The sequence below is a fragment of the Polyodon spathula genome, chromosome 1 (genome assembly GCF_017654505.1).
Source record: "Polyodon spathula isolate WHYD16114869_AA chromosome 1, ASM1765450v1, whole genome shotgun sequence".
In the NCBI taxonomy this organism is placed as follows: domain Eukaryota; kingdom Metazoa; phylum Chordata; class Actinopteri; order Acipenseriformes; family Polyodontidae; genus Polyodon; species Polyodon spathula.
Genome location: NC_054534.1, coordinates 68,008,228 through 68,021,672, shown reverse-complemented (window position 1 = coordinate 68,021,672; position 13,445 = coordinate 68,008,228).

Below are 13,445 nucleotides of genomic sequence, written 5' to 3'. Positions count from 1 at the left end.
CTGCTGGAGTAAGAAGAACAGAGAGACAGAGAAGAGTAAGAAACAGACAAGAAGAGAGACAAAGAAAAGTGGGACTAAAAAGAACCAGCGACTGCACTTAGTTGGTTGAAGCACACAGCTAAAACAATGTGCTTTGGACCCTCTTTTTCTTTTTCTTTTTATTATTTGTCATAGTCTGAGTACCATCGGCTGGTAAAGCAGTGCACTTCACTTGTCAAGTGTAGAGTCCCTGCTTCTAAACCGCTGAATTTGTGAATCTGCAAAACCTGAGTGAGCCTGCTAAATTTCCACATAACGCTACGCAGTATATCATATATATATATATATATATATTATATATATATAATATATATATTATATAAGTTTCATTGGTGGTTCGTTATTAATTACATTTGAAGTAATAATAATAATAATAATAATAATAATAATAATAATAGTAGTAGTAGTAGTAGTATCACATTTTACTCAAGCTAGAGCACAGTCATGCATTTCAGTTTTAACCAAGCTGTTTTTTACCATGCAGTATGGTAGCCTCTTTATTATTCACATATAAAAAAACATGGCAGTTGGTATTCTGCTGCACAAAAAGCAATCAGAAGGCCTCCCTTGTGAGGCACTCCAATTTGCTGAGGTGTCCTCTTATCAGTTAGTGGTGCTGTATAATAACATTAGGTGCACTGTAATGACATTGGAAACATTGGGGTAAAATAATCAATAGCGAAGGCAAACAAATAGCAGTAGAGATCGAGGTGAGGTTGTTACTGTAGGTTTGAATTATCTTCAGGAATAAACCAAAGATCAAACAGTATGCCAGACAGGGGAAGTGTGTGTGTGGGGGGTTGGGGGTTTGTGTGTGTGTGTTTTTTTTTACATTGTTTTTCATCAAGCTGCAAGATTTGCGTTGATGGAGACACCTGAATCTAAGTCTTGGTTTGGTTTTTCATTTCTCTACTGGCTCATTTGCAATTTGCAGTTAATCTTTAGAGCTAAACAATGAAGTGATGTCTGTGTGTTTTTTGTTATGAAAAATGTTCATGTTGCTATAGTTATTGTATGTCATATACGGTTAATTTATTTTTTATAATGAAATTTGAAGCTCATAAAAGGTGATTTATTGGCAGGATTGGAGACAGTGTCATATAGAGCTAGGATTGGTGATTTGTGTAGCTTTTACTGCGATACATTTCAAAGGCAGGAATGTGAGAGGATGGCTAGTGCATTAACCCTTCAACCTACCAAGCCTTCTAAATAATAAAATAATAATAATAATAATAATAATAATAATAATAATAATAATATTAATAATGATTATTATTATTATTATTATATATTATTATGATTAGATTATTATTATTATTATTATTATATTATTATTATGATTATTATTATTATTATTATTATTTATTATTTATTATTATTATTATTATTATTATTATTATTATTATTATTATTATTATTATTATTATTATTATTATATAATATTATTAATAATAATAATTAATAATATTATTATATTTATATTAATATCATAATAACATAATTATGATGTACAATTACAGAAATGCACACTGTGTTAATGGTGTAGTAATTGTCTCATCAGTTGTCTGCTGTTCCTTAACCCTGTGAGACACTGTTCCTTGTTTTTATAGCTGCAGTTTCAGTTTATGTGGGACAGTCATTTGGCCTGGAATAATCTGCTTGTTTCTCTGGTGGAAACTGAACTGCCTGAACTGTGAACTATTGACAGTGCATTTTATCCCACTGCATGAAACAGGGTCAATTCCCTTCCCCCAAACATAAGCACATTCTTTAGGCAAACAGAAACACACCCATTGGATTATGTAAACCAGAGGGTTTTACAAATTAGTAATAAGACTATTATTCCCATAAATGCTTGCTGCCCATAAACATTTCTCATGTAACATGTGTTAATGTGTTTGTAAGTCAGTGGTTAATAGTTAATACATTAAAAATTGCCTCTTAAAATAATACTGACCCCGAAGAATAATAATAATAATAATAATAATAATAATAATAATAATAATAATAATAATAATAAAATAATATTGTCGCACGATTTAAGTATAAATTCGGAATTTGTGCCTTTAATAATTATTTATTAAATATTAAATATTAATCCATTCATTAATGTGTTGATTTCAAAACAAGAAAAGCTGTCCTTCCCTCACTTTTACAATTGAGTACCAATCAATGGCAAGCAAGTGCATTTTATCCTTACCTGGGTTACTTTTTTTGTATTGAATGGATTTATTTAATACATGTGAGTAAATAATTCTTAAAGGCAATTACAAGTGCAAATATCAGCACACACCTAATAATAATAATAATAATAATAATAATAATAATAATAATAATAATAATAATAATAATAATAATAATAATAATCCTGACATGCTGTGCCCTTGTCCTTGACATGATTAAAATACAACAGAGAAGTCGATTCCTGTCAGTGCCTTATGGCCTGCTTATTGAGAAACACTGCAAGGTTACACTGCTCGGCTGTTTTCCTGCAAAGAACCATCTTAGTCAGACAGTTCCAAAGTTAGAGAATCGTGTAAACAAATCAGTCTCACGACTGGGCCTGGTGAAAACCTATAAGACTGTTATTAACCTCTTTTATGCACCTTTTATTCCCTCAAATTGTCTTTCTTTCTTGAGGGTTTTAATGTAAAAATGCTTTGTTTTCATGTGCCACGCCCCTCCCCCCCCTGCATTTTGCAGTTCATTCCTGCCTCTGATTTCTGTGACAGAGTCAAACTAAACTGCAACCTTTCTTCCCTGCAAGCCTGTAATTTCCCTAGTGATTCATTGTGTAATAACAACAAGCATACCACAGCCACGCAGCCTGTACTCTCCTGTGCTCAATATGGATCTCTATAAAATTGATTTCCTCAAACGTTACAATATCCATGTGAATAAAACACACCGACTTTAATATCACCTGATTGGGTTTCACATAATTTGGTGCTTGGGGGATGGTTAATAAATTGTTATTTTCCAAATATATACATGCAAACATATGCACACACACCTGTCTATTTTACTAATAAATGTGTCACAATTCTCAGTTGTTTGTAGCTCCATGCACACAATTCTGAGTTTTGCTTACTATCTATAAAAAAGGAAAATGAAAACAATGTAGAATCTAAAATATACAATATACTGTAAAAGTTAAGGTCTGCTATATTTTCTGGTATAAGGGTGGTCTGTTAACCCATTTTGAATTGGGTAACCAATTATACCTTGGCATTCTGATGATTTTGTGTGTGAGGAGAAACAGTTCATTGACATTCTTATTTGGAATTGTAACTGTGCAGAATCAGAATGACCAAGGAATGTCAATCGAGGAGGTCTTTTGATCTCTGCCGCTTAAGAATTCTGGAAAAGTTTGAAACTGTAGCAACAAACAGCTCTTGGGCCAAATCCCCTGCCTATAGAGGCATAAATACCAGACCTGACGATGAAACACACTGTTCAGCAAATCACACGCAACTCACATAGTCTGCAGTGAGGTTCTTTTAAAAAAACAGAAATGCCTTTCCAGGCACTGCACTAAGACTTCTTGGAAGCAGGTTGGAAATGGTTAGCTTTCAGTGATTATATTCAGGTTCTATAGGGTTTCAGGATGGGGCTTGTTGAAAACATGTTTTTTCCTAGAATTAAACTTGGCAAACCCTGGGGCACAACACTAGCTCTATATTTTTCTGACTGTAACCATGTTGCAATGAGAATGATCTTAAGGAAGATATTATTTGCATGAATCAGATTTCTTTTTTCAACCATTCAATAAAATAACCATCTATGAGCACTTTCGCTGGTTTGTGTCATTTTACCCAGTCCAGGGATCATTACAGCAGGGCAATGGTTATGTACACGGTCTGCATTTTAAAACTGCTCTGCAGCATTTCACCTTAAAACTACCACTGCACTGATGTTTCCTCAGGAAACAATACCCTGCTCTAGAAAATCAGCCACGACAAAATTAGGAATTGTGATCATAACATTATAAAAAATAGACTTGTTGTAATAATATGACAATTTATGATAAACAGTTTAATAAAATAACTAGAATACTGATACTGAATTTAACATTATAGCAATAGCAGCAGAATATTAAGATCCATTTAGGAATGTTCTACCTGCTATCAGAATGTTCCGTAGGCTTCCAGAAGTAATGTCATGAAAAGATCTGTTTTCTCTGACTTCGCTGAGATTTAGATAACGCTTTATATTATCAATTAAGAGTCATGTCACTGCTATAGAAGCAATATTATCAGTTATTAGAGTGTACTGTTGCAGAAACATAACTCTGTAATGACTGGTTATTGTTGTCTGGTTAATATAAAGCATGACTGTAATTTCTAATCAAGTTAATGTCATTCTTTTTACATGCATTATTCTGCTGATCGATTAATCTGAGCCAATTTTTTTGTTTGTTTGTTTTTGTGGTTGCATTTTCCATGGCAACCTTGTTTAGCTAGTTTACTTTTTTATTTACAGCTGACATCAGAGAGCTGAATCTTTAAAGCCTTATTATTAACCATTTTACAGACAGGGGTAAGCTAAATTAATATCTAATATTTAAATAAAAGTTGACTTAATTCTATCAGTGAGCTATAGAAAACTAACACACACACACACACACACACACATATATAACACTGTGTAACAATTTTTTTTTTTTTTTTGTTCCTGGGTAGTAAGTGTTATTTCCTAATTGCTTATGCCTCAAAAGTATAGAAAATGGCTATTATTCCCCACAAACTTTGCTTTTGTGACCAAGACAGTGATATTTCAAAATATCACTATTTCCAATGGGAAAACGGGCAAATGTGTGTCTTTTCGTTCACATAAAGTCAGAAAAAAACAACATATGAATCCAAATTAACATGTATTTCTACTAAAGTAATACAAAAATGACTACAAAAGATTTAGAAGTGTATTACTTTAGTAGAAATTCATGTTAATTTGGATTCATATGTTGTTTTTTTCTGACTTTATGTGAACGAAAAGACACACATTTGCCCGTTTTCCCACTGGAAATAGTGATATTTTGAAATATCACTGTCTTGGTCACAAAAGCAAAGTTTGTGGGGAATAATAGCCATTTCCTATACTTTTGAGGCATAAGCAATTAGGAAATAACACTTACTACCCAGGAACAAAAATTGTGTTACATAGTGTAATCAATCATAATCTCTTACTCTGCATTTGTGCACTGACTGAATATTTTTTCCAGAAAATATAGATAAAATGAATTTGAAACCGAATTTCAGCTAAAGTTTATAATGTATACTGATATTTTGTCATATTAGTTTGAAGATGTCTGGTCGTGGCAAGGGAGGTAAAGGACTTGGAAAAGGGGGCACTAAGCGTCATTGCAAAGTGCTCCGTGATAACATCCATGGCATCACCAAACCCTGCTATCAATAACTGAAAAACGGATTTTCTTAAAACGTCACTTTTCTGTGTTTACACGATTAACGATAGAAAATCAAATTAGAATTCAACTGTATACATGAATTGAAGTTTTCGGAAAACGCAGGACATTTTCGCGTGCAAAGTACTGTAGTAGCCGAAGTACGATTTGAAGACCGGACATTTCTGAGGCAGAACGGAAACCAATCCATTAACTCAAGTGCTTTATCGAAGTGTCAGGTCTTAAATTCAAAGATTACTATCCTATACCTCTATTCAGATTCCCCACAGTGTGCAATCAGCCTTTCCAACAGCTCATAATGTTCTATATTACCAGTTTCTTTTTCAGACATTATTTTAAATTATCACGCCATTTTAACGCTGGAAAACATTTGCTGCTTCACTATGGGCTATTAACAAATACACACGGACTGTACCAAAATTATTACTTTATCCCTAACTAGTCAAATGGATGCATGCAGACTGACTACAGCTGACTATTATTTCCTGTTTTCTAAAACCACGTGCAGGAATGCAGGTCAAAGCTTGCACGTGTGCCGTACGCTATCGGAATCAATTTTCCGAAAAGTGTGTTTACATGACATACATTTTGTTAGTTTTCGGAATTTAATCGGAAATTTCTAGTTGCCGTTTTCCCAAAACAGACTTTCGGAATATTCCGATGCATTTTCCGAAAAGTGTTTACAGGACTTCTGATATCAGAATTCGTTTTCGGAAAACTGAAGTTTTCCGAAAAATACCGGAATTCTTATGCTCATGTAAACGCACTGAAGCCTCCAAGCTATTAAGTAGTGTTTCAGTACCACTACCACTGCTATTGACTTTCAGATGAAGTTGTCATAAAGCACCTACTTCAAGTGCACCGAGAAAGGCGGCAGTAGAGAAGAGCGCAGAATTGATCATCATGTCATAGTAACATCGGGATAAACGCATTTTTGTGAAAGACTGTAATCCAGTCAAGTGCATGTCCTTCTTAAAGTTGTATAATAATAACCAAACATGGCTTATAACACCTTTATATGACTCAGATTTTAAGTTCTAGTTCTAGTATGTTTTTCACCTTAAAGGCTAGAGTAAATGCTTTGGAAATACACCCCAAAGGTATTTTCAAAAAATTTGCTTTTTGAGTACAAAATTAGCTGATTGAAAAATAAATAGTATAATAAATTGCTTAGTTGAGAGCTTACAGGGGTTTGCAGTGTTTGTTAAACATGCAGGAGATATGGTGAATGTGTTGTTTTTATATATCTTGTTTTACAATATCTTCTCTGTTTTGTTACACTTACAGTATGTGGTACTAAGTGACTGCAGTGGCTACAGTTAAACATAAAAAACATCCACCCCTTTAGTCCACACTCAACCACTTGTATTTAATTCCAATTTACAACCCTCTTCTCTATACAAATCCTTTTCCACAGAGCCCCTCTGTGCAGCAAGTTTGTAAACTCTGCGTAAGTCTTAACAGGTTTAAAAATCTTTTAATATCTCATGAGTTAATGCTTCATGAATAAAGCAGCAAAAAATATTTTGACCAATCCAATTTATTAAGTGTTATACAGGTATTTGCTTTGACGTTTCAAGCTATCCCCTTTAATGGGTTAGTTTAGTAAGAACAGACACACACGTGTGACTCATTACGGTTGCACCAGATGTTTCCAGGAGACAGTATTACCAACTCTTTTCTCTTTGATCTTATCTTGCAAGCACTTTTTGATAAACACTTCCAAATAAAAGGTGATAGGCAATCTTTGCTTTTAGAGTGTGCATGCCACACGTCATATAAAACATACAAATTTAACTGAAAAGGCTGCAAACAGAACAATCGAGCTTGCCAGTGAAGCTGGAAGCCCTGTGAGAATTAAAAAAAAAAAAGCATTGAATTAAAAAGCTTATGCATGTTCAAAAGCAAGTTATTAAAAAAAAAAAAAAAAGTAAATACAGGAAAACTGTTTTGTACATGTTGTACATATTTGGGAGTTCCATATTGACAGCCACAGAATTCCTTGTTACGTGCATGTTATATTAGTAAATAATAACTACAGGCGAACTACATGTAACTCATTTAAAGTGCATCTGCAAATTTAAAAAAAAGACATCTTTAAAGAATGTTAGCTCTTTTTCTACATTTTAAATATTCATCATGAATGAGTCAAGCTGTGTGTTGAATGCTTTGTTTCTTTTCATGCTGTTCAGAGCATTATCTTTGATTTCTTGGGGTGTGAAGTTGTAATCAGTTGTAGGTGCATAGCAGTAATGAATTGTATTTGTAAACAAAAACAAAAAATCCTTCCATGTCAACAATGGCACAGGTGAAGCACAAATGTGATAAAAAATACAATGGTATTGTACTCTGGTTTTTAAATCACAAGAGTTGTCCTGACTAAAAATTCCAATTCTGTTTTAAAAAAATTTCAAATTTGACAGGCGTCAGGTAGGGAAACTTACTTTGAAGTGCAAATCCCTCTCGTTAGCCTAATTGTTGAGGCTGTCGTTGGGCTTTACTAAGATAGCCTCACAACAAATTAGTGCTTCATTTTTCTTTTTTTTTTTGCCCAAAAATAGATACATTTGAGATTTTTTTATGCATTTTTAAATTCAAGCACATGATCCTGTCTTAAAATCAGCTGCCACAAAGATTCTTGCCACCAATGTAACAAGACAAGAGGTGCTTGCGAATAGGTATCTTAATCACAATGCAAAAAGAGTCAACCTTTTTTAAAGCCTATAAATGCTATAGTAGAATTTTTTCAGAATAAGTGATTTGTTCCCTCAACAGTAAGACCACTCGATTGAACAATTGACTGGCTGCAGTGTGGCACAACAGTGCCAGCAACCCTCGTGAGAACTTCTCTTCACAGCTCTGGGATAGCACCTCTAATCCCGACCTGGAGACCTTTCTCGCAATCAGCCCCAAGCCTCTCTCTCAGCCGGAGAGTGCAAATTGTGTGGTAGTTTTGTTATGTGGGGTTTTGTTATAAAAATAAACAGCAACACCAGATCGCTGTCAGACTCCCTTAATGGTCTGTTCAGCAGAACCATTTTTAATTGCACTTGAGTCGCGTCACTGAAACTGTTATTTTATCTTTTAAATGAGATAACTTACAGTACAGTGTCATGTAAGTCAACATCCACTGCAGAATGTGGCCTTCTTTTATTCTCCATTGACACCAACACGTCAAGATACTTCACCTCAATAGGTTTTTCCTGAAAAGTCATTTTGATAAAATCCAGATTACTACATCTCAGCTTGGCAAGCTGCTGTCAGATCAACACACCTTCAGCTTCCCTAAGTGGCTTAAAACCCTTTTTTCTCTCAAGCAGTTCTCCATTCTCTCAATGGCAGATGAAAAGTAGGCCCAGGGACAGTGTGCTGCTTCATGGCCTCCAGGGAAATTAACTGCAAAAGGAAACAGCTCAGACCCCTTCATCGCTCAAATCGTATACCTATGATGTGGAAGAATAGACCTGCGTTATCTACAGACAAATTCAGCTGGAGATGTGGGATCAGTATAATTTGTGTATATACACCAGCCCGCAGTGTTTAAGAGTAATTCAGCAGAGTGGATCAATAAAGGTCCTGGCATCTAACTTAACTTCTTGACCCATGGATGTGTGAACTGTGGCTCATCTGACACTGTAATGCCAATTATAACTGAGATATTGAAAACAGTGCTTAATGGTCTGTGAAGGCTATGGGACATGTCTGCATTGTGTCTAAAGAAGAGCCTACTCTTGGGCATATTAAAAATGCAACGTGACATAAATATCTGGATCTCAACCCAAAGCACAGCTCAAATGAATCTTTTACTTTCTACCCTCTGAATTAATTGGACTCCGTAGTGGATATCTAATAATACAGTGACCCAGTACTAAACATTAATAAAAAAAAGCTGATTATCTGTGGTTCAGAAGTAAAAACAAAAAATAAAAGACGTGAGTACAAATATGCATTTGTAAATTGGATTACCTTCTAATTTCCCTCAACATTTTTCTTAAGCTAGAAAGCTCATTGAAACCCCTCTTCAATTAATTGTTTTAGGATTAAGGGTATTACAGAATTTTTATATAAAAACTATTTGATGATGTGTATGATTTCAGAGCAGATAGGATCATTTTTTTCAGTGTTTTTGTTAATGGTCTTTTTAGCCCACAAATTTTAAAAACTAGCACTGGCAGAATTAGCACAGGGAAAGTAATGTACAGAAGGACAGAACAAAGTTACCATCACTTTTATATGGGGATAGTGCAACTATGCCATCTTTCCAAATGACGTGGTAAACACAAAGCATGAAGAAAATGCACAGTAAACCTGCTCAAGTCAGTTACAGCTTGTGAAGGTTGTGACAGCAGAAAATATGTTGAGAAAGAAGCTCAGTGTGTGGCGTAGGAGACTCAAGCCTTTCTATCCATATGGACCAATGTTGGACACCAATGTGAGAAATCAGTATTTCTTTTGCTTACATAATGTAGCTAACTAATTTAAACTTTTAACAGCTCTCTTTTGTCTGGGATTCGGAAATGTTGAAACACACGATGAAAAAGCAAAGCTGTGGTATTGCTGGTTTTTAGTAGCAGAGCAATCAATAAATATCAAGACTATGATATCAAACTGTTTGTCTTGTGTGGGACCTGCTGTCATATGCCCTGGGGTTTTATGCTGGATGGGAATGACCCTCCTAACATGTGGAATTGAGAACTGTGATAGTTACTAGAACACATTTTGTCTCAGCAAGCCATTTGCTAGGCATATGTAAGTAAATGTATTATGTTGCAAATAAATAAAGCAGAGAAAGAGATCTTTATCATGTGATGAACTGGGAATAATTGCCCTGTTAGGAGTTCCTTTGAACCATCTGACTTGACAAATGTTTAATAATAGCAGCATTTTAAAAGCCATTAAAAAATGACTAGTAGTTGGGTGCACTCACTGCATGCATGCCAACGTCCCTATATGATCGGGAGAGTCCTGACTTCCTAGCAAATGTCCCGCGTCCCGATGCATAGGAAGAAGGTCTAGCTATTTACCCATAGAAAAAAATAATTTATTTTTCACAGTAGAGCTAGTGAAAACCACACGCTGTGCTCTTCGTGCGGCTGACACATCTGCCGATCACTAACTTATACAAAGGTAAGAACGCTGCATTATGTCTACTTTTACTGTCATGATGGTCGTGTGGTGTTGAGTTGGGGGAGATACGTCTATTATAGATAATGAGTGTTTTTTGTGTATGACTCCTCCCATGTGTATGATGCGTATGGCCTCCCCCCACCCCCATCCTGCTGAATAGTTTTCAAATGTTGGCAAGTATACTCACTGTTATAAGCATCTTTCGTTTTCTTCTCTTCATATTTTCCTCTCAATTTTGCTGCAGTTCTCTTTAAGGCATTATTTTATGCCTTCCACGGCTGACTTCAGATCACTAATTGAAATGAGACGCTTACATCTCAGAGGGACATACCTCTATAATCATTTTAATATTCCTTTATAAATCATTACACTGACTGCATGCACTATATGGAATTCTAAATTATCTGCTGCTGCGCTGTATCTATCCGGTGTTTACCATCAAAAGGAAGAACAGACTCAAGGCTGCCATTTCAACAACAATGATTCACATTTCTATAGCACCTTTCATCACAAGGGTCCCAAAGAAAATGAACAATGAATCCATTAAATTAAAAAGTCTAATACAAAAAATAAAAAAGAGATACAAAACATGGGTTTCATTGTAAAAAAAAAAAAAACAACGCTTTTACCGAAAGGTAACATTGCTCCAAGACCAAGTCCCAGGTACCAGTGAAGTCCAGAATCTGACAAGTTAAGTATTGAATTTTCCATTGAATAATTAAGAACCTGTTTGGTACAAAATATTCCAATGAAATAGACTAAAAACATTAAAACTGCATACCCCTAATCTCATGGAAAAATATAATCTAAGTCTAAACCACAAGACCGCAAAATCTAACAAAATCCTGGATTTAAGAAAGATTTCACAGACTCTGATTAGCACTAACCTTGGACTACCTAAAGTTACTTTAGGTAAAGTAAATTTGTGATAACTGGGGTCTAAGAAATCACCCATTAAAGTTTAAGACTTAGAGGTATAGGATGTCTGAGATGAATCTGAGTGCATCTCTGATTCGATTCTGATTGTGAATACCTGTAACAAACAAGCTGTCTCAAAAGCAGGGAATTTAAAACCTGCATTTGCAGTCACCTAAACTTCACCAGATATTCAGCAAAGCCCTGAAAAAAAACAAAACATGAATAAACAGCCACTAGTCTAAAGTAACAGCAAATGTTCAGTCACTTTGGTGACAGTGTAATTCAGTTTTCACAGATTTTATTCTGTATACTGTTGTTTGTAAACAAGGAAGAATACTTTTCTGGTCAGGAGCAGCAGAAACAACATATTATTCTCACTTGTGTTTTGCTCAAAGAAATGTGTGGCTCACTGCTCCCAAGCTCAGCTGACCTCCATAAAAATAAATTACAGTCAGCCACAGCCCATTTGTGTCTGTTTTACTTTACAAACATATTTACCATTCAATTAAAAAACAGAATTGAAAAGGAACACCAATGTACTTCCAAGCATGTGAAAACCACATATTGAATGGAGATTGGTGCTAAAAGGTGACTATCAATGTCTGAATTAATATGAGAAAAACAAGAGCAATTACAAGAGTTGGAAGCAGATTGATGCTGCATTTTCCATGCCATATATCTAGAAAAATTATATCAATCCCAAATTAATTTTAGGGAAGCTGGTGCGCAGTTTGCTGAAATGTACACTTCAACTGGAGCGAAGAGAGACTGAAAGCTGACCTCTCCTTTCTCACCTGCAGGCGTTCTATAATACAGAGTCTGTGACTTTCATTCCCTGAAGTGATTAGAGAGAAGATTCCATCCCTTGAAGTGTGAAGCAGGGATTGATGTAGACAAAAAGCTAAGTGGGTCTATTATTAGGGTTATTCACAGATCCAGATAGTATTTAAATCGGTGACTAATTTAACCTTGACCTTTTTATTTATTTATTTATTTTTACAATACTAAAATGTGAACGCTATGCTGAAAGCATCCCATAGTAAAATCATAACAAAGAGGAATAAAGCTAATTGAAATCAAGGTAAAGCATAGGGAAGTGCTGTAAATTTGTATAAATTTGTATAAGGGTAGTAGTGGTATACTCCTTTTCTTTTCTTCCCTTTGCCTTCGTCATAGACTCTATTTATATATATATATATATATATATATATATATATATATATATCTATATATATATATATATCAATAGTTTATATATAAATATCTAGTTTTAGGAAACTACGTTTACCTGCAGCTATTTTTCAATCCTGTGAAAAAGTGTCCACAAAACTCCCCAGGCTTTAAAGGTTTTGCCCATCTGATTAGGAAAGTGATCCTCTCAGCACTCAATAGACACTGTATTCCCCTGCTTTCTGGCAACAGTATTTTTTTTTTGTTTGTAATGCAATATGCCCTAAACATTGGTTCCAGATTCATCCCACAGCCTCAATTTACCAGATGGTTGGCCATCAGTTTACGAAGCACGTTTAAAAAAAAAAAAAAACAGTCAATAAATATATTTAAAAGATAGTACGTTTAGTAAAAGCCAGCCAGGAAGGACAAATTGACTTGTATAAAAACCCATTACATCACAACTACAGGGGGAGGGGTGGGGGTTGTCATTGAAATTTCAATCACTATAACAAACAAACCCCTTTGAAACATGCTGCAATATTTGCAGGGGACTTCCTAGGGCCAACACTTCATTGAATTACAATAAAATTAACAATTAGTTAATCACTCATGTCAACAGGATAGAATAAAAAAATAATAAGTTCTAAAAAATATATTTTATTATAATTCCTAAAAGCTGAAACAACAACTGGACCAAGAATAGAAAAGTACAGTAAATAATATGAAAACTGTAGTAACAGCATTGCAATCTTAGCTGAGCATTGGC